At 47.5% G+C, this 20,279-nt stretch overlaps 1 protein-coding gene across 6 annotated transcripts in view; it reads left to right on the top strand.

Moving 5' to 3' along the window:
• The window catches only part of LOC142584667 (solute carrier family 41 member 1-like), a 590,717-nt gene that overhangs the window by 151,715 nt on the left and 418,723 nt on the right, over nucleotides 1-20,279 (top strand). Inside the window, exon 1 of one of the 6 annotated variants that reach the window (XM_075694837.1) lies at nucleotides 9,995-10,107. The exons of 4 other annotated variants lie outside the window; for them this stretch is intronic. The gene's annotated coding sequence lies outside the window, so the exon portion shown is untranslated. Of the gene's footprint in view, nucleotides 1-9,994; nucleotides 10,108-13,955; nucleotides 14,856-20,279 lie in introns of those variants that run through there. One more of the 6 variants, XM_075694838.1, reaches the window with a different exon arrangement.

Here is a 20,279-nt window from a genome sequence, read left to right as displayed (position 1 = left end):
TGTTAGTATCGAGATTTGAGTGTAGGTCATGAAGAAATGTAGCTAATTGAGTGTCACATGACAGCCCTTTACGGAAGCCATGTTGCGACGGATGAAAAAAGTTATTACTGTCTAGGAAATTCATTACGTGTGAGTATATGACTTGTTCCATTATTTTGCAAGGGATACTAGTTATGGATATTGGACGATAATTTAAGAGTGAATTACGGTTACCTGATTTATAGACTGGAATGACCTTGCTCTTTTTCCACTCGTTAGGAAGCGTGCCTGATGATAGTGATTGGGAATACAGCAGGGTTAAATACATGGCAGAGATGCGCTTCGTGTTTTTTAAAAGCTTTGACGTGATATCGTCAACACCAGCTGATTAAGATAATTTAAGATTATCAATTAGTGAGGATATTCCATCTGGCGAAAAAATAATATCCGGCATTGGAGCCATGGCAGCAACAGTGAAAACAGGAAGAGGCACGTGTGGTTCGGTAGTGAAAACAGATAAAAATGCATGATTAAACAGTTTCTCACAGTCAATATCAGGTAAGATTTCACCATCTTTCGAAATTCTGACACCAGGGGATGACTGGGGATTGATAACCTGCCAAAATTTTTTTGGGTTACTGCTGAGCATGCGGTGTAGGTCTGAATGAAAAAAATTAGTGCTTCTGTTGCCGGATAGCTGTCAGGTAGGCGCCTTCAGATACATAGTATTTTTCCCAGGAGCTAGGGCTTGGCCTCAGTTTAGCGAAGCGAAACTGACGTTTCTTTTTGTTTTCCAGTTTTTTTAGTGCGTTAGTGAACCATGGTTTATTGCGATTAGAGCGAAGTAAGGTGGTTGGTATAAACTGCGCAACGAGGTTAGTCATCTTATTTTGGAAGAGTAACCAGTTTTCCCGTATTGAGCGATTTTCAAAACCTAATTCAAATGATTTATAGAATGCAATTAGTTCGCTGTTTATGGTGGTATAATTCCCTTTTTCATACAGGCGGATTATTTTGTGATCTGAACGACGTACCGTAGGTGAAAATGAGAAAACAGCGTGGATTACTTTGTGATCACTTATTTCGCGTAAATAGCTAATGGAGGACATGCTTTCAGGATGAGTGGTTAGTATGAGGTCTAGTATGTTAGCCGAGACACGAGTTGCACGCGTTGGCTCTGTTATCATCTGGGAGAGGTTAAAATTAAGGCAGATATCTAAGAATTCTCTAGCTCCTGTCGTGCTAGTAACTGTGCTAGAATAATTTGACCAATCGATATGTGGGTAATTGAAATCCCCAAAGAGCAAGATGCAAGCGTTCGGGAATTTTTTTGTTAATTGGTTCAAGGTGTTATTCAGATGGCGGGGGAAGTCAGGATTAGCGTTGGGGGGACGATAACAGACGCCAAGGAGTAGTAGCTGCGGATTAGCGCGAATGATTAACCACACAACTTCTAGGTCAGCGGCCACATTAATTGTGGAGCACATTAGATGTTTTTTTACTGCGATAAGAACGCCACCGCCCCGAGTACCCTGCCTATCTTTACGAAAAACATCGAAATTCGGTAGTTCACTCAGAACTTCACCGTCAGTTATATCATTGGTAAGCCAAGTTTCAGTTAGTATGAGTAAGTCACTGCCAGACGAAGATACTAGATCTGATACTTGTTGCCTTTTCGGAAGAAAGCTTCTTATGTTAGTAAAAATAACAGAGATTGAAAAAGGATCTCGGGGGACAGGCAGAGCACGTCGGGACGAATGCTGGTGACAACGCGGTAGTTCTTTCACGGATTGGGAAGCTGGATCAAAAATGTAGCGTTTTGCACCTATGAATAACGTTTTAAAGCGAAGAGAAACAGGAACTGATTGGTTTTGTGCAAAAGCGACAAGATGTTTTCGCGCGTTCTGTACCGGCTTAGAAAAATCCTCACCCATGCTGTATGAAGTGTTTTTAAGCTTGCGGCCATTCGACAAAATGGATTCTTTTGTTTTAAAGCAGGAAAGTTTGGCAATGATGGGCCGGTTACGACCGGGAATGTATCGACCAAGGCGATGCGCTCGCTCGATTTCCCTTGGCTCTAAAGAAACATTTAACTGGTCAGAACAAAGCCGAATGACCAGTTCTTCTGGCCGAGCAAATGATTCAGATTTGTTAGTATCCGTAATGCCATAAAAAATCAAGTTATTGCGCCGAGAGCGATTATCGGCATCATCAAGGCGAGCTTCAAGGTTACAAACCCGATTAACCGTCTCAGCGGTGTCTGTTTGCACGGTTCCGAGCTGCTGCCTCAAGGGCTCAATTTGCTGGCAGTCTGCTTCAACGCTTGTTAAGCGTCTACTGAGTTCGACCAGGGCGTCGTTAGTTGCCAGCAACTTATGTTTAAGATCCTGGACTTCCGAGAGAAGTTTAGATTGCCCAGAAGACAGTTTCTTTAGCTCCTCCAAGACTGCCGCTGTATGGGGTCCAGGATTCAGCTCAATATCGCCTGATTGCAGCAACAGGAAACGCGCAACAGCAAAGCACTCACACGCCATAGAAAACAAACACTGGGGGCTCGGCAGCTGTACCAAGAGGTAATTGCTCGTCCTTTTAGCAAATAAACTGCGTGGTGAACCAACCTGCATGGCGAAGAGCAGCGGATTAGTGGACATGCTAGAGGCACAGCCGCTGAGCCCACGAAACGAGTCGCACAGATGCGGAGGATTTATAGCTGCCGTGAAGGCGGCTGTCGATGACGATGGTGCTTGATTGGCTTGACCGAGGTCCAGGAACAGCGAGGGCGATACCGATTGTATAGTTCCGTTGATAGTAGATGCACGAAGATGCGTCATAATCGCCAGCGGGTCATCGTTTGAGTAGGGCCATGATGCGCACGCAACTGGCATGCACGAAGGAACGGGGACGGCCGGAACACGAAGAAGCGTCAGGATGATTGCCTCGGTAAACACCTGCATGGCGAAGAGCAGCGGGTTAGTGGACATGCTAGAGGCACAGCCGCTGAGCCCACCTGTGGTAAAAGAGGCCCTCAGATAAGTCCCTGGCTTAACAACATCAATCGCGGGTGAAAAATTCTACTCGGCCACGGACGCTTCATGGAAAACGATTTGCCTTTCTCAGAAGGCTGATGGAGATGAGCGCCTTGTTGCATTCCCCATTATAAAGTTAAGCCCTCTGTAGAAGAAGCTGCCTACAATCGAACGTTCGCGATTGTATGGGCATTAGATCGCCTAGACACCAGAAACGTCAGGATTAGGACTGACCTCGACCCGCTGACCTTCTTAGCCCGCTCGGCTCCCTGAAGTGCTGGGCTCACACTTTGGGCATTAACGCTCCGAAAGTATTGACACGTGTACGTATCCTTATCGGGCGACCACGTTTCGCCGCCTAACAAATGTTATCGCACAGCGCGGCACGCGTCTGCATGTATCCGAAGTTTCTGCCGCTGTATGTTGTCGCCGAACCTTGTGTTATCTGTTTTCATCGCCTGACGCGAATGGTGTAGAACTTTGTGGAAGGCACGCGGGTCCCAACGATTAGTCTGGAACATTCGACGACTGCTGTATAAAATCTGACGCGCTTGACCCGCTGATCAGATTTTCGACGATCGCCGAGCGTGTTCGCCGCTACCGTTGTTCTTCGAGTGTAGCCTGTTTTTGAGGGCACAAGTCCGCCCAATAAAACGCTTGGTTTCGTTAATCACAGTTTTGCTGCCTTCTTAACCGTCACTACCACGTGAAAGTATGATCTGGAAATCGTACACATAGAACGGTGTGCCCATTGAGGCTGCAGATGCCCTCTCGCGTCTCAATCAGGAAATGTAGAAGCGAGCACATTTACTAAACAGTCTGTGTGCTATGTTTTGTTTGTTCTCAAACGTAGGGCGTGCCCACATGTTTATCATTGTTATCAAGTAATGATTTTCTTTTATTGTGTGCGCGATTTCTACCAAACATTGTCACGTGGTGGTGACGTTGAAGAACACAGTAGAAATACTGTGAAAGACAAAACTAACATTTATTGGGCGAACCTGTGCCCAAAAAAACAGGCTACACTTATAGCACAACGATTGCGGCGAACACGGTCGGCCATCGTCGAAAATCAGATCTGCGGGTCAAGCGCGTCGGCTTTTATAGAGCAGTCGTCGAATGTTCCAGACTAATCATTCGGACCCGCGTGCCTTCCACAAAGTTCGACACCATTCGCGTCAGGTGATGAAATCAGATAACATAAGGTTCGGCGACAACAGACAGCGGATAGAAGCATCGATAACTTCCCAGAAACTTCGGATACATGCGGGCGCGTCCCACGCTGTGCGATTACATTTGTTAGGCGGCGAAACGTGGTTGCCCGATAATGATAAGTACACGTGTCAATACCCCCCTCTTAAAAGCATCGACCCGATGCTGGAAACAAACGAAAGTATTAAGCAGAAACAACAGAAATAAATATTAAAGAAAACAACAAAAATAAGGACGTTCGTCAGCGTCCGTAAAAGGGTTTAAGGCGCACCACGTGAACCACTTCAGATCGTGCGCGGCGCCGCTGTGAATTCGAAATGCCGTCTGGCACGACCTCATAGTCCAGAGCGCCAATACGTCGGATGACCTTGTAGGGTCCAAAATAGCGTCGGAGTAGTTTCTCACTGAGTCCTCGTCGACGTATCGGGGTCCATACCTAAACACGGTCGTCGGGCTGGTACTCGACGAAGCGTCGTCGGAGGTTGTAGTGTCGGCTGTCGGTCCTCTGCTGGTTCTTTATCAGCAGGCGGGCGAGCTGTCGGGCTTCTTCGGCGCTCTGAAGATAGGTAGCGACGTCAAGATTTTTCTCGTCAGTGACGTGCGGCAGCATGGCGTCGAGCGTTGTTGTCGGGTTCCTGCCGTAAACCAGCTTAAACGGCGTGATCTGTGTTGTTTCTTGCACCGCCGTGTTGGAAGCGAATGTTACGTAAGGCAGGACCGCATCCCACGTCTTGTGCTCGACGTCGACTTACATTGCTAGCATGTAGGCGAGGGTCTTGTTCAGGCGCTCCGTGAGACCATTCGTCTGCGGATGGTATGCAGTTATCCTCCTGTTACTTGTCTGGCTGTATTGCAGAATGGCTAGCGTGAGCTCTGCTGTAAAAGCCGTTCCTCTGTCGGTGATGAGGACTTCTGGAGTACCATGTCGCAGCAGGATGTTCTCGACGAAAAATTTCGCCACTTCGACTGCGCTGCCTTTCGGTAGAGCTTTAGTTTCAGCGAAGAGGGCGAGATAGTCTGTTGCCAAAACGATCCACTTATTTCCGGATGTTGATGTCGGAAACGGTCCCAACAAGTCCATCCCGATCTGCTGAAAAGGTCGGTAAGGAGGCTTGATCGGCTGCAGTAATCCCGCTGACCTTGACGGTGGTGTCTTGCGTCGCTGAGAGTCTCGGCATGTCCTGAAGTAACGGGCGACATCGGCGGTTATATGCGGCCAGTAATACCTTTCTTGTATCCTAATACAAGAAAGGTTTCTCCACCGAGGTTTCTCCGGTTTCACCACCGAGAAACCGAGGTTTCTCCTCGGTTTCTCCGAGGTGCCCAGCGGTCGGATCGTCATGTAGGGCGGGCAGTACTTCTGGACGCAGCGCCGACGGAACAACAAGAAGGTAGTTGGCGCGGGCTGGTGAGAAGTTCTTCTTCACGAGTAGTTTGTTTCGTAGCGTCAACGAAGACAATCCACGCTTAAATGCCCTATGGACAACGTCGGTGTGCCCTTCCAAATACTCGACTAGGGCTTTTAGCTCCGGGTCCCTTTGTTGTTGTTCGGCGAATTCTTCCGTGCTTATTATTCCAAGGAAGGCGTCGTCATCCTCGTCATCTTGCGGCGGCGGGTCAATGGGGGCGCGTGATAGGCAATCGGCATCTGAGTGTTTTAGTCCGGACTTGTATGTTACAGTGATGTCGTATTCTTGTAGTCTGAGGCTCCACCGTGCTAGCCGTCCTGAGGGATCCTTTAAATTCGCTAGCCAACACAAGGCGTGATGGTCGCTGACGACTTTGCATGGCCTGCCATATAGGTAAGGGCGAAATTTCGCTGCAGCACAAACGATGGCCAGGCATTCCTTTTCGGTTGTAGAATAATTCCTTCCGCTTTTGACAACGACCGTCTAGCGTAAGCCATCACGTGTTCATGTCAATCTTTTCTTTGGACAAGGACGGCACCTAGGCTACTGGGGTCAGTGTGGATTTCGGTATCGGCGTGCTCGTCGAAGTGCGCAAGTACGGGCGGCGACTGCATGCGTCGTTTGAGTTCTTGAAATGCGTCGGCCTGCGGCGTTTCCCACTTGAACTCGACGTCACATTTAGTTAGCTGTGTCAGCGGCTCAGGGATGCGTGAAAAGTCCTTGACAAATCGCCTGTAGTAGGCACACATGCCAAGAAATCTACGCACTGCCTTCTTGTCGATGGGCTGTGGGAACTTTGCTATGGCAGCTGTCTTCCGCGGGTCGGGGCGAACTCCAGACTTGCTGATGACGTGGCCTAGGAACAGAACCTCATCGTAAGCGAAGCGGCACTTTTCTGTCTTCACAGTGAGCCCTGATGACTTGATGGCCTCGAGTACTGTTGCAAGCCACCTAAGGTGATCGTCGAAATTTCCGGCGAAGACAACGACGTCCTCCAAGTAAACGAGACAGGTCTGCCACTTCAATCCTGCTAAAACCATGTCCATCACGCGCTGGAACGTTGCAGGCGCCGAGCACAGTCTGGGGTGATGAAGGCGGTCTTTTCGCGATCTCTTTCGTCGACTTCTATTTGCCAATAGCCAGACTTGAGGTCCATCGACGAGAAGTATTGAGCATTGCAGAGCCGATCCAATGCGTCGTCTATCCGTGGGAGGGGGTATACGTCCTTCTTCGTGATCTTGTTCAGACGACGATAATCGACGCAGAAACGTAGGGTTCCGTCCTTTTTCTTTACCAGGACAACAGGGGATGCCCACGGGCTTTTCGACGGCTGGATGATGTCGTCGCGCAGCATTTCGTCGACTTGTTCTCTTATAGGTTCACGTTCTCGCTGCGAAACTCGGTAAGGGCTCTGGTGGAGTGGTCGAGCGCACTCCTCGGTGATTATTCGATGCTTGGCGACTGGTGTTTGTCGAATCCTTGATGACGTCGAGAAGCAGCCTTTGTATCGTCGGAGGCGACTTCTGAGCTGCTGTTGCTTAATCATGGGGTGATTTGGATTAATGTCGTAGTCTGGTTCGGGAACAATGGTCGTCGGGGTAGATGCGGCGGAATCCGAGAGGACAAGCGCATTACTCGTTTCCAGAATTTCCTCGATATACGCGATCGTCGTGCCCCTGTTCATGTGCTTGAACTCCCGGCTGAAGTTTGTCAGCAACACTTCAGTTTTCCCTCCATGCAGTCGAGCGATCCCTCTTGGACGCAAATTTCACGGTGTCGGCTGCGCTGCCAGTAGACGTTGGTCGCCTTCGATGACGCCTTCTACGTCAGCGGGTGTTTCGGTGCCGACCGAAATAACAATGCTGGAGCGAGGCGGGATGCTCACTTGATCTTCGAGCACACTCAAGGCGTGGTGACTACGAGGGCTCTCTGGCGGTATCGATTTATCTTCCGACAGCGTTATTGACTTCGAATTGAGGTCGATGATTGCGCTGTGTTGGTTCAGGAAGTCCATACCGAGAACGACGTCTCGTGAACACTGTTGGAGGATAACGAAGGTGACAGGGTAAGTCCGGTCATGAACGGTTATTCTTGCCGTGCAGATTCCAGTCGGGGTCATGAGGTGTCCTCCAGCGGTCCGATTTTGAGGGCCTTCCCATGCTGTCTTAGCTTTCTTCAACTGGGCGGCGATGTGTCCACTCATGGCGGAGTAATGAGCCCCTGTGTCCACTAAGGCGGTAACTGCGTTGCCGTCGAGAAGCACGTCGAGGTCGGTGGTTCTTTCTCTGGCGTTGCAGTTACGTATTGGCGTCGGATCACGGCAGCGTCGTGCTGAACTGAAGCTGGACCGTCGCGTGGTCAAGTCGTTTTTCGTCGGTGCAGTCTTGGCTTCGTGACTTCGTCGGGACGGCGGCGTGTCATTATGTCGTCTAGATCTCTTCGTCGTCTTCGTCGGCGGCGGAGGATCTTCGTCAGTTCGACTAACAGCAGCCACACCTCCATCGGTTGCTGCTTTTAGTTTTCCAGATATGGGCTCGCAGAGCGGCCCCGGGCTGGGCCGGTGTATGGTCGGCGCTGCGGCGACAGGTAGCGGCCGGGTGACGGCGAACGGGACGGTCGTCGAGGGCTCCACTGAGTGGCGGCCAGGTAGTCGGCGATATCGCGAGGTCGTTCGCCAATCTGTGGTCGTGGCGCGTTAACGGCGAACCCTCGGAGTCCCATCTGCCGATATGGGCATCGGCGGTAGATGTGCCCGGCATCTCCGCAGTGATAGCAAAGCGGGCGGTGGTCGGGGGCGCGCCAAACGTCAGTCTTCCTTGGAACTCCGCGTGAGGTGACTGCTTGGCGTTTATGAGAAAGTGGTTAAATTTTTCAGCAAGCTCTAGGTCTTTAACAATGCGGCCATCTATTTCTATTTCCGTAATTCCTGGGCAAATAGGGGTCCTGTGAAGTAACGTATTAAGCTTCCTCCAGATGTTTGCACTCCCATTGCAGAAGTCTGGATCGAATTGTTGGCTTAAACAATTTCTTTTTTTCTTTCCTAATAAACGCATTTATTTTATTTCGGAATTCTTTAAATGTTTTAAGGTCTGATATGTCTCTAGTTCTTAAAAACCTACTAAAGAGTTTCGTTTTCTTTTTGATCATTTTTAAACATTCATAATTTATCCATGGGTTTCGATTTTTACGGCATTCTTTTACAACCTTTTCTTTGAAATGCTTCAAAATAAATTTGTTTAAGGATAGCTATGAATGTCTCGCAGGCTGAATCTTCAGTTAATGAAAGGTAGACTGTAGTCCAATCTGTTTGGGAAAGACTTGTGCTAAAAGCAGCCAAGGTAAGAGGCGTGATGTCTTGAACTGTTCTAGTCGGTAACTCCGTCGGCTTTTTGGTAGTACTGTCTGTAATAAAATAAAGTGCTAGGTGGTCGCTCATATCGCAATACAATACACCTGACTCCACTGAGAGTGTCATGCACAAAACAAACAAAAAAAGACATGCCATAGTCAGTCGAATGGGCACACGTTTTCGCCAAACACACTTTGGTATTTACAAAGTGTCCTTCAATTTTCTGTTCCTGAGCTCGCCGGACTCGTTGGTCACGTGGGTCGCCAGAGCGTGAGGAGGGATGAGGTGGCCGAGCGAGAAGGGAGAGTAGTTTGGGAGACGGAGGTGCGTGGTCATGCACCGAGAGACTGCTGAAGATGCGGTCGACAGGCTGAAACCGCCAGGCCCAAGTCTGCGCCGGTAGATCGACAGGCGGTGCGAGTCCGGCAAGTTGATTAGCAGCGAGGTAGCAGCAGGCCAACGCTTCTTCAGGTCGGGATCTCGGCGAGCACGCCACAGATAAGCCTCGTGTACGAACCCACTCAGAACATTCCTCCGGACCCTTTCTGTATTTGCGTTTCATCTTTCATGCGCTTATTCATTGCTTGTTGATTTTTGTATATTCTGTTAGTGTATTGTTTGCCGCGTTTATTGTCACGCGTATTTTTCATTTCTGTCGGGTATTTTTTATTATTTCGCGAGTGCTGTAGATTTCCACGTGGTGGGCTTTGTGCCGCATGTCGCGGCAGAGTTTGTGTTGTGTGTGACCCGCACTCCTTCCGCGAAGCTTTGCACCGTCTACTTGCAGTTTACTTATGCCGTTTTTCATGTCGCGGTCATCAATTTATATGAATAAATTGAGCATGTGTTTCTACGCCTCATCCCGTCGCATGCTTCTGGTACACGGTCGATAAGGCGTGGACCTTATCACCGGTCAGCAGTCTAACGACGCGGGGTGGGTTTGTTTAAAGTCCCTTGATGAGCTTTAAAAACGTTTGCGGTGCCACCGGCGCATTACAGTGCCCACTTCCGGCTAGGAGCTGCTTCCGTCCGCCATGTTCTTCCTGGGCCAGTCCAGCTGCTTAGCTTGCCGGCGCTAGCAAGCTTGTTTTCCGGCTTGTGCAGTTGTGCGGGCTACAGATTATCAGCAAAGGTGACTTCTGTATATCTGTCGCTGTTTGCTGGAAGTCAGCGTACCTTTCCGGACGCTTCTTCTTGCCTGCTGCTGCAATGTTTCACTGTTTGCCTCAAGTCAATGATTTACGGATAATAAAGGTACAGATAGCTCTACTACGGGCGCAATGGACGTTTAGAAAAACCCAGCATCAGTCTGACTAGCGCTAACCAGATTCGGCTATGAACGGCAAATTTGGCTTTGTGATCCTGGGTTTGTTCCTGAGCGCCAATGACGCGCTACCGCGCAGTGCGACATTCGACTTAAAATCTCTTAGTTGAGCTTTTGTTGAATATTTAACAGCAACATACAAGACGTTAGCTAGTGGTTTTATTGTAGTAGAAATCGAAATGATAATGCGGTGCCGGCCGCGGCAGATGCTATCTGAGGTTTTGCGCGCACAAGCAGCGGCCGGCAGAAATCTGATCGAAACATCTGCAGTGACACTGTGCGTATACAAAGCGCGTGCACTGCTCCCTCGCGAACTAGGGAGCCGCACTACGACTACGCACTTTTACCGCTCGCACCGTCTACGACAAAATAGCACTTAAATAATAGCTGCAACACATTACTGGCACGTTTCCCTTCTTGTCAGTACCTGACTCAATTGCCACGTTTCTTTAGTGCCTCTTACAGAAAAGCCGTGACTGCAAATGGATACCATTCATGTGCATACAGCGCGTACAACCGCGCCGCCGGAGCGCGTTTACGAAGAACATGGCGGCCGACTCGAGCTGTAAAGGAAAGCCTCGTAAGAGAGGAGGCACTTGTCGCTACTTCGACGATCTAGGGATTCTAGGTTTGTTGTCGCCCCATCCTCTCCGGTTAGAAGAGTGCGAATACATTTACCACCAATATTTGACACTTTGGCATGCTGTTTTGCTAAGATTTCGCCGCGGATTCGTATTTTGTGTCAGACTGCTTTTCTTGTGTAAGTTACTATAACTGGGATGACTAAGATAAATTCGCGGCAAGTTTCGATGTCTGAACTAAAATTGTATTTTTGAATGTTCACATAGGCACGGTAGTTTAACAGTGAGTGTTGGAAATTACAGTGCGCCGATGGAATATCTGTTAGTGATGTGCAGTTGACGGTCCAAACCGCGCAGATTAGGGCCATTAAGCTACCATGTACCAATGGACGGTTTGTACGAATACTGTTGCGCATGCGCAAACACGGCTGTCATGAACGCCCTCTACAATGTTAGATACGAGAAGCAGACGAACGAACAAACAACGCAGACCTAGCCTGTCTTGAGACGCCGGTTTGTGGTGGTTTTGATCGCGACACTTTCGTGAAAAGGCTGGATAGCTGTGTTGCTTATTCTGCACAAATTGCTTCACTAGCAAACGGAGCAGGAATTCATTTCGTTTTCCGTCCGGGAAGAGCTATGCGGCGAGGAAAGCAGCATGGATAAGCGACGGCTGGAGATGCCATCACATCACACAACTTGCTCGCTCCTCGCAGAGCCGGTCCTCATCGCGCTAGTTTCGGCTGGTGAATTGTCATATGCAAGAGCCGCGAGGTTATTTTGGCCTGCAAGCTTCGAGACGCCCTTAAACGCAGCCGCATTTTGCCGGAACCTGGAAAGACGAGGAGGGACAGCGCTTGCAAAAGCGTATTGGTGTCACTCAGTGGTTGGTGATATGTAATTACAATAAATATTATAAAGTGATATCAAAAGCGCCCCTCATATTACAATCAGCAACCAGCACTACGACACTGAAGCGACCAAAACAAACCATCCGAGGGCAGTTGGTGTCGCTAACAGGCAGCGCGGAGTGACCACCGTGCGACGGAGTTTGCATGGAGCTCTCTGTTCTGCCGATAGTGCACAGATATCTAAATGAGTTTTTCATTTAGCCTCTTAATATTCATGCATGCGTTAAAGAGTTCGCAAAAAACTATGCGTTCAAGTGCTAGCAGAAGCTTCTCCGTAACCGGCGACACCCACGGCCAGCGAGCAAGGCCTACACACCGTCCTCATCGGGGGCCGTTTGTGCATACAGTTCCGAAAACGGCACGCCCGTTTGAGACTTGCCGTACTTACCGTACGCGAAAAAAGACCGTCCTAATAGGACAAACAGCTCCGTGAAGCTGTGCTTTGTTGCAGACGGTATTAGGACGCTAAACCCTCCTGAGCGGTGCATCACGCTTGGCGTGCTGACCTGTTTCACATAATGCGGTTTCCGTCGTTTGCGACAAACATCGCAGTCCCAGTGCCTACTCACCGATTTTCTACTGTGACCAACTGGTTGGTCGCACAGTCGAACCCTCGCAGCGATCGCTGCGATTTTCCATTGAAATTGCGCGAAGAGCTATTTCGCCGGTTTGTTTGGGGAAAAGGCGTCTCCCTCAACAAGTGCGATGCGCGGAGACATGGATTGCTGAATTTGGTACGTGCGCGAAGGGAGAATAAAAAAAAACTTGTCCCGCGGATTCTACTCTCCCAATTCTACGCGTTCCTTGACAAGCAAATGAAGTGCATTTTCACGTTTGCTTCGTACGCCTTTGCAAGGTGCCACGAGACGACATGGCCTTTTGGAGTCCTCACAGTTTTCTTTTGTTGAATAGCATACAGAAATCGCGCGTACGGAGCAGCTTAAATAATTTCAACCTCAGCAAGGGCAAATGGGATGCCAGCAATGTACCCATAGTTTCAACCTTGTGCTGAACGCGGCACCGTTCAGTTGCATTTTCGTGTCGGTTTTCAAGCGTGAATTTCCCGATGTATCTTGAAAGGTTATCCTACCTCCCTTACTTATTAAATTTGACAGAGCAAACGTGTAGGCTATCGTAATGAATTTTTTACGATAGCATTAACTCCGTGGATTGAATAAACGGCGCCGTTAATTTGTTTTCGAATATTTCATGCACGTCAAGTTGCATTTCTTCTCTGGAGAATTTCTTTCCTTGCAGAGAAACCAATAAACATTGAATATGTTGCAGACTTTGTACCCTTACTGCACCGGCATTAACACTTGCTTATAACGGTAATTAACTCTACAGTTAAGAAATTAGGTAAATTATTCGCTTGCTATAGCGGCACACTGACAACGCACTGCCGCGCACCGTGATGTAAAACTCGTGCAACAATGCGAAAAGCAGGCAAACAGGTTGTTCTTTTGGCGATAAAACAGTAGAAAACGACATGTTGAAGAAAAATAAATCAAAACTGTGCAGTGAAGTCAGCCATCCCTTCCTGTCAATCTGTGACTCTTTTAAGTGCAAACGGTTCCTGCACGTTCACAGTTGATCAAGTGCAGAGAAACATGCATGCCTTACATATTTCTAATAAGGTGGGCTCGGCAGCTGTGCCACGGCACGGTTATCGCATCTGACTCTCTTCATCATGCAGGTTGGTGAAGCGTTGCCCTTTCACGCCTCCGCATGCCTTCTGCTTACCGTATTCTTCGACGCCTCCCAGACCCTCCTGGACACCTCCCGGTCCCCAGCCGAGTTTTCTTGGAGCGCTGTCGAAGACAGCCACCGCTTCATCAGCGCCATCGCCGACTCTGCCCATTTACCACACGTGACAAACTGGACCCTCGACTTCAACTGGGAAACACCATCAGTAGCAACATCACTTGGCAAGCCACCTATAAAAGACCAGCAATCACCTCGCACAATCTGTGGGCTCGGCAGCTGTGCCACGGCACGGTTATCGCATCTGACTGTCTTCATCATGCAGGTTGGTGAACCGGTTGGTGAAGCGTTGCCCTTTCACGCCTCCGCTTGCCTTCTGCTTACCGTATTCTTCGACGCCTCCCGGACCCTCCTGGAAACCTCCCGGTCCCCAGCCAAGTTTTTTTGGAGCGCTGTCGAAGACAGCCACCGCTTCATCAGCGCCATCGCCGACTCTGCCCATTTACCACACGTGACAAACTGGACCCTCGACTTCAACTGGGAAACACCATCAGCAGCAACATCACTTGGCAAGCCACCTATAAAAGACCAGCAATCACCTCGCACAATCTGTGGGCTCGGCAGCTGTGCCACGGCACGGTTATCGCATCTGACTGTCTTCATCATGCAGGTTGGTGAACCGGTTGGTGAAGCGTTGCCCTTTCACGCCTCCGCTTGCCTTCTGCTTACCGTATTCTTCGACGCCTCCCGGACCCTCCTGGAAACCTCCCGGTCCCCAGCCGAGTTTTTTTGGAGCGCTGTCGAAGACAGCCACCGCTTCATCAGCGCCATCGCCGACTCTGCCCATTTACCACACGTGACAAACTGGACCCTCGACTTCAACTGGGAAACACCATCAGCAGCAACATCACTTGGCAAGCCACCTATAAAAGACCAGCAATCACCTCGCACAATCTGTGGGCTCGGCAGCTGTGCCACGGCACGGTTATCGCATCTGACTGTCTTCATCATGCAGGTTGGTGAACCGGTTGGTGAAGCGTTGCCCTTTCACGCCTCCGCTTGCCTTCTGCTTACCGTATTCTTCGACGCCTCCCGGACCCTCCTGGAAACCTCCCGGTCCCCAGCCGAGTTTTTTTGGAGCGCTGTCGAAGACAGCCACCGCTTCATCAGCGCCATCGCCGACTCTGCCCATTTACCACACGTGACAAACTGGACCCTCGACTTCAACTGGGAAACACCATCAGCAGCAACATCACTTGGCAAGCCACCTATAAAAGACCAGCAATCACCTCGCACAATCTGTGGGCTCGGCAGCTGTGCCACGGCACGGTTATCGCATCTGACTGTCTTCATCATGCAGGTTGGTGAACCGGTCAGTCTATTTACTAAGAAATCCAGTAATTATTTCCTGATACAGCTGCCGAGCCCGAAGTGTTTGACCACTATTTGTGCCGAATGTTGTCATAATGTACGGTCCTTATTACTCCTTGCTGGTGATGTTGAAACTAACCCTGGACCTGAAAAATTGGATGTCGTTCTGGCTGAATTGAAAAAGCTGTCTGATGGCCAGGCAACACTAATCTCTGACCTGCAAGATATAAAAGGACGTATGCTTTCAATTGACAAAACGATATCCGATTTCAATACCCGCCTCACTGAACTCGAAGAACGTTCCCAGAATCTGTCTACAGTTACATCAGACGTTGAAATCATTCAGTCAACAGTTAGCCAGACAGCTCTTTTGGTTCAAGACTTGCAGCTTCGTCTTGACGATTCTGAAAACCGCTCCCGCAGGAACAATCTAATTTTCTACGGTCTGCCTGACTCATCCCCCCGTGAAACATATGCCGAGTCTCAAAAAATTATCGCTGATCATTGCTTAGAACACATGGAAATAGCCTTAGATCCCAAAGATATAGAGCGTGCCCACCGGCTTGGCCGTCATACCCCAAACCATCTACGCCCTATCATTGTGAAATTCATATCATCCAAGACAAAAGAAACCATTCTATCTAGAGGGCCCAAATTTAAAGGAACGAAATTCAGTGTAGGCGAAGATTATACCCGCCGCGTCCAAAATATTCGAAAGCACTTGGTTGCATTTGCAAAAGAAACAACTAATAAATTCTCACTCCGCTATAAGACGCTTCATATCGGGCCCAAGCGCTACTTCTTTGACGAAAAGACTAACTCAGTGAAGGAAATCGCATAGCAGATAACTTTTCGGCGCCGGTCCCCACAATGCCCTCTATCAGCCTGTCATCCTAGAACCAACTCCCGAACCACCCTTTGCCTTTCCGTCATTTTCACAAATATACGCAGCTTCCTTCCCAAACGAGACCTTGTATCTAACCTTGTATCGTCGTCCGGAAGCAACATACTTGTACTAACAGAAACATGGCTCAACGAAAACATCAGCGATTCTGAAGTTCTGCATGATCTGCCAAATTTTCGCCTCTTTCGCAACGACCGCGAGGCTTCTCGAGGTGGCGGTGTTTTAGTCGCCATTAATCGAGAACTACCATTCTCGCTTGTCAACATCACTTCTCACCTTGAAATTATGTGGCTCATTTGCCGCACTGCGCCAATAACAACACTAATTGGTGTCTGCTATCGACCGCCACATAATAGCCCTGACTTCCCCCGTGAGTTTAACAGTGTTTTGCTACAATTAACAACTATGTATCCAAGTGCACGAATTATTCTTTTTGGTGACTTTAACTACCCTTCTATAAACTGGCACCAACCTCACGTTACCGTTTCTCAAGAGCCTCGAGAATTTGTCGACGTATGTCTCAATTTTAATCTTTCACAGCTAATAACTGAGCCAACTCGCATCACCCAGACTTCACAAAACACTCTTGATCTCATTCTAACTAGTCATCCTGAGACCTTAGCTTCTATTACTTACCTGAGGGAAATCAGTGACCATAAAGTTATTCACGCCTCATTTAACATTACTCCCGTTCAAAGGAAAGTGTCCAAAAAAACAATAAAGCTTTACGATAAGGCCGACTACGCAGCAATAAATAATGAACTAAACTCCCTCTTACCCACTTTTGAACTTCACTTCCATCAGCATACAGTCGACGAAAACTGGTCAATATTTAAACGCAAAATTAGTGATCTAACGAGCAGATACATTCCAAAGTGCACTATAAACTCTGATTCCCAAAATCCTTGGTTCAATAAAACGCTCAAAAGACTCAAAAATAAAAAGCAGCGGCTGTACCGCGCAGCTAAACTTAGACCCAGCTCTTCTGCATGGGAAAAGTACTACAGCGCTGAAGACGCGTACTTAGCAGAAGTGAAAAGCGCGAAACGTTTCTTTCTTCACAACGACTTACCCAAAATGATAACAACTAACCCGAGAAAATTTTGGAACGTGATAAATCCCCAGGAATCGCACGACATCACCCTTACTAATGATAACGGCGACTCTGTTAGTGATGTTCAGTGTGCCGATATATTTAATACTGCCTTTTCATCAGTATTCACGATAGAACCTGAAGATACATTCCTTTCACTGCCATCCATTACTGAACTAGCAATGCCAGCCATAATTTTTCATCCAAATGGCATTTCGTGCGCAATCGACAAATTGAAAATTTCATCGTCAGCCGGAACGGACGAAATTAACACTAAGTTTCTCAAAAACACTAAGGACATTTCATCCAAGTTTTTATGCTTATTGTTTTCTCAGTCACTCGCCACAGGTATCATCCCAGAAGACTGGAAGATGGGGAAGGTCGTTCCTGTTTTCAAATCAGGTAACAGAGACTCTCCACTCAACTATCGCCCCATTTCCCTAACTAGCATCCCTTGTAAACTAATGGAACACGTCATCTACTCCCAGATAATACAGCATCTAGACTCTATAAATTTTTTCACTCCATCCCAACATGGATTTAGAAAAGGCTTATCATGTGAGACACAGCTTGCCATCTTTCTTCACGATCTTCATTCCAACCTTGATGCTAACTTACAAACTGACGCCATCTTTTTAGACTTTGCCAAAGCATTCGATAAGGTACCTCATCAACGTCTACTCTTAAAACTTTCCAGACTAAACTTGCATCGAGAAATTATTGCATGGTTAAAAGAATTCCTCACACATCGTTCACAGTCTGTTACTATTAACAACTACTCTTCTAACCGTCTACCAGTAACATCGGGCGTTCCTCAGGGAACTGTCGTTGGCCCCCTCTTATTCTTAATTTATATTAATGATCTGCCACAAAATTTATCATGCCACGTCCGTCTGTTCGCCGACGATTGCGTTATTTATGCCCCAATTACTAATGCAGCTGATCAAGAATCCCTTCTGGACAATCTTAACCGCATTCAATCATGGTGCAATCACTGGTTGATGACGCTTAATCCCAATAAGTGCGAACTCATGTCTTTCCATCGTCGTCACAACCCGCATTTATTTACTTACAAGATTTCCGATTCTCCTGTCGAACTCGTTCCGTCCTATACTTACCTCGGTATCACTATCAGCAATGACTTATCATGGCGCGAGCACGTAACAAAGGTAATATCATCTGCGAATAAAAAACTAGGCTTTCTTAAACGTCATCTTCACGACGCCCCTCAAAATGTAAAGCTACTTGCTTATAAATCATTAATCAGGCCAAAACTTGAGTATGCATCCGCCATCTGGAATCCACAGCAAGCTTACCTCATCGACTCCTTAGAAGCTGTTCAAAACAGAGCCGCCCGTTTCATTCACCGTTCATACTCATCCTATATTAGTGTTTCATCTCTCAAGCTACAGTCCCAATTATGCAGTCTTTCCCTCCGTCGCCGTATTTCTAGCCTGTGCCTCTTTCACAAATTTTATTATTCCCAGCTCAAACAGCAGCCATACATCTGCGCACCGCCATCACGCACGTCTCGCCGAATTGGTCATCCGCTGAAAGTCTCACGCCAACGTGCCCGTACGACTACATTTTCCAAGTCATTCTTCCTCCGAACAGCAAGCGACTGGAACGACCTTCCCCATCAAATTGCAGCTATCACCTGTCCATCAACCTTCCTAGAAAAAGTTACATCCCACCTGTCATCATGAAAAAAAAAATGTTTTACTTTCTCACGTTAACCCCACCCCTTATGTAAAACCCCCTACAGGGGGTCTTTAAGGAAATAAAAATGAAATGAAATGAAATGAAATGAAAAGTTTGTGATCATATATATTAGTGTGTAAAATCATGTAACGATATCAGCTGCGATTACTACCTTTAAAAGTAATGAAATACCATGCTACTTGCAAGAACCATATCACCCTGAGATTTTAAAAGAAATTTCTGCATTTCAATTAACACAATATGCGGTTTATTCAATCATCATCATGATCATCATCAAACTGTTTTATGTCCACTGTAAGACGAAGGCTTCTCCAATCGCCCCTGTTCTCCACCAGCCGATTCCATCTAGCGCCCGCGAATTTCCTAATTTTATCGCTCCACCTAGTCTTCTGCCTTCCTCGACTGCGTTTCCGTTCTCATTGTATCCATTCTGTAACCCTAATGGTCGAACAGTTATCTAACCGAGGCATTATATGACCTGCCCAATTCCATCTTTTTCTCTTGACTTGAATATCTTGACTTGAATTCGAATATCGTCTATAACCGTTTGCTCTCTGATCCAAACCGCTCTCTTTCTATCTCTGAACATTATTCCTAGCGATTTTCGTTCCATCGCTCTGCGCGCGGTCCTTAACTTGTTCTTGCAAGCTTCTTTGTCAGTCTTCAAGTCTCCGCCCCATATATCAGCAGTGGTAAAATGCACTAAGTGTACATCTTCCTTTTCAATGTTACTGGTAAGCTTCCAGTCAAGAGCTGACAATGTCTGCCGTATGCGATACAACACATTTTTATTCTTTTATGAATTTGAAGTCGAAGTTTATTGCCACCAGCAACAGTAAGTGTATTTACACAGAACAGCTTTGGCGGGGAAAGCGGGAAAAACGCTGCGCTGATGCAGCTTGATTAGCCCCATCTTCCATCCGTACATGGCATCAGAACGACAATACAGCAAACTTCATGCAGTGGTAACGTATAACAAAAATAAAATAAAATAAACAAAAAAAATAAACAAAATAAATAAATAAAATACAATACACAAAATAAATAAATAAATCTTGTGCGATAATTGTCATGTAGACATAATCATATGCGCCCTTGGGTGACTACAAGTACATCAATCATTCACGCACAAAATAGCGATACCAGGGACGGAAAAGACAAATATTGCACGGTAACATAACAATAAGACATACTGTAAACAGAAAGGAGTGCTTTCTTTCAATATAATTTTTCTAGGCTTGTAGCGGGCTATGTGAACATGTTGAATAGCTTCCTTCCTGAAAGGACACGTAAGTGATCTTCTGTAAGCTTGAACAGATTGAGTACGTGTGGAACGATAAATTTTAACATTTGGAGTCCGTAATTCGTTCGTGTTCGGAGGATGTGCCAGTATTCAGAATTTCGGGTGGGACGCAATAATATGTTCGGCTGTAAATGCGCTAAAGCAATCTGGTGGAACACTGTTGAATTCAGTCATGCACGGCGTTCGAAAAATAAAAAGGCATGTAACACTGCGTGAAACCGCTGCCAGTGTGACGCGGAACGATAGGTGCGCGGGATTCACGTGAACTTGCACGACGGCGGGTCAGAAATCTCTTCTGGGAATAGTGTTACTCCATTTGTAGAGAGGCGAGATGGGCATCGATTGACTGCTGAGTCTCCGAACCACGTAGGCTGCTATGACGTTTACGATT

This window comes from Dermacentor variabilis, chromosome 6 (genome assembly GCF_050947875.1).
Source record: "Dermacentor variabilis isolate Ectoservices chromosome 6, ASM5094787v1, whole genome shotgun sequence".
Classification (NCBI taxonomy): Eukaryota; Metazoa; Arthropoda; class Arachnida; order Ixodida; family Ixodidae; genus Dermacentor; species Dermacentor variabilis.
Note: the sequence above shows the minus strand (reverse complement) of the source record. Positions and strands in the feature narration are given on the sequence as shown.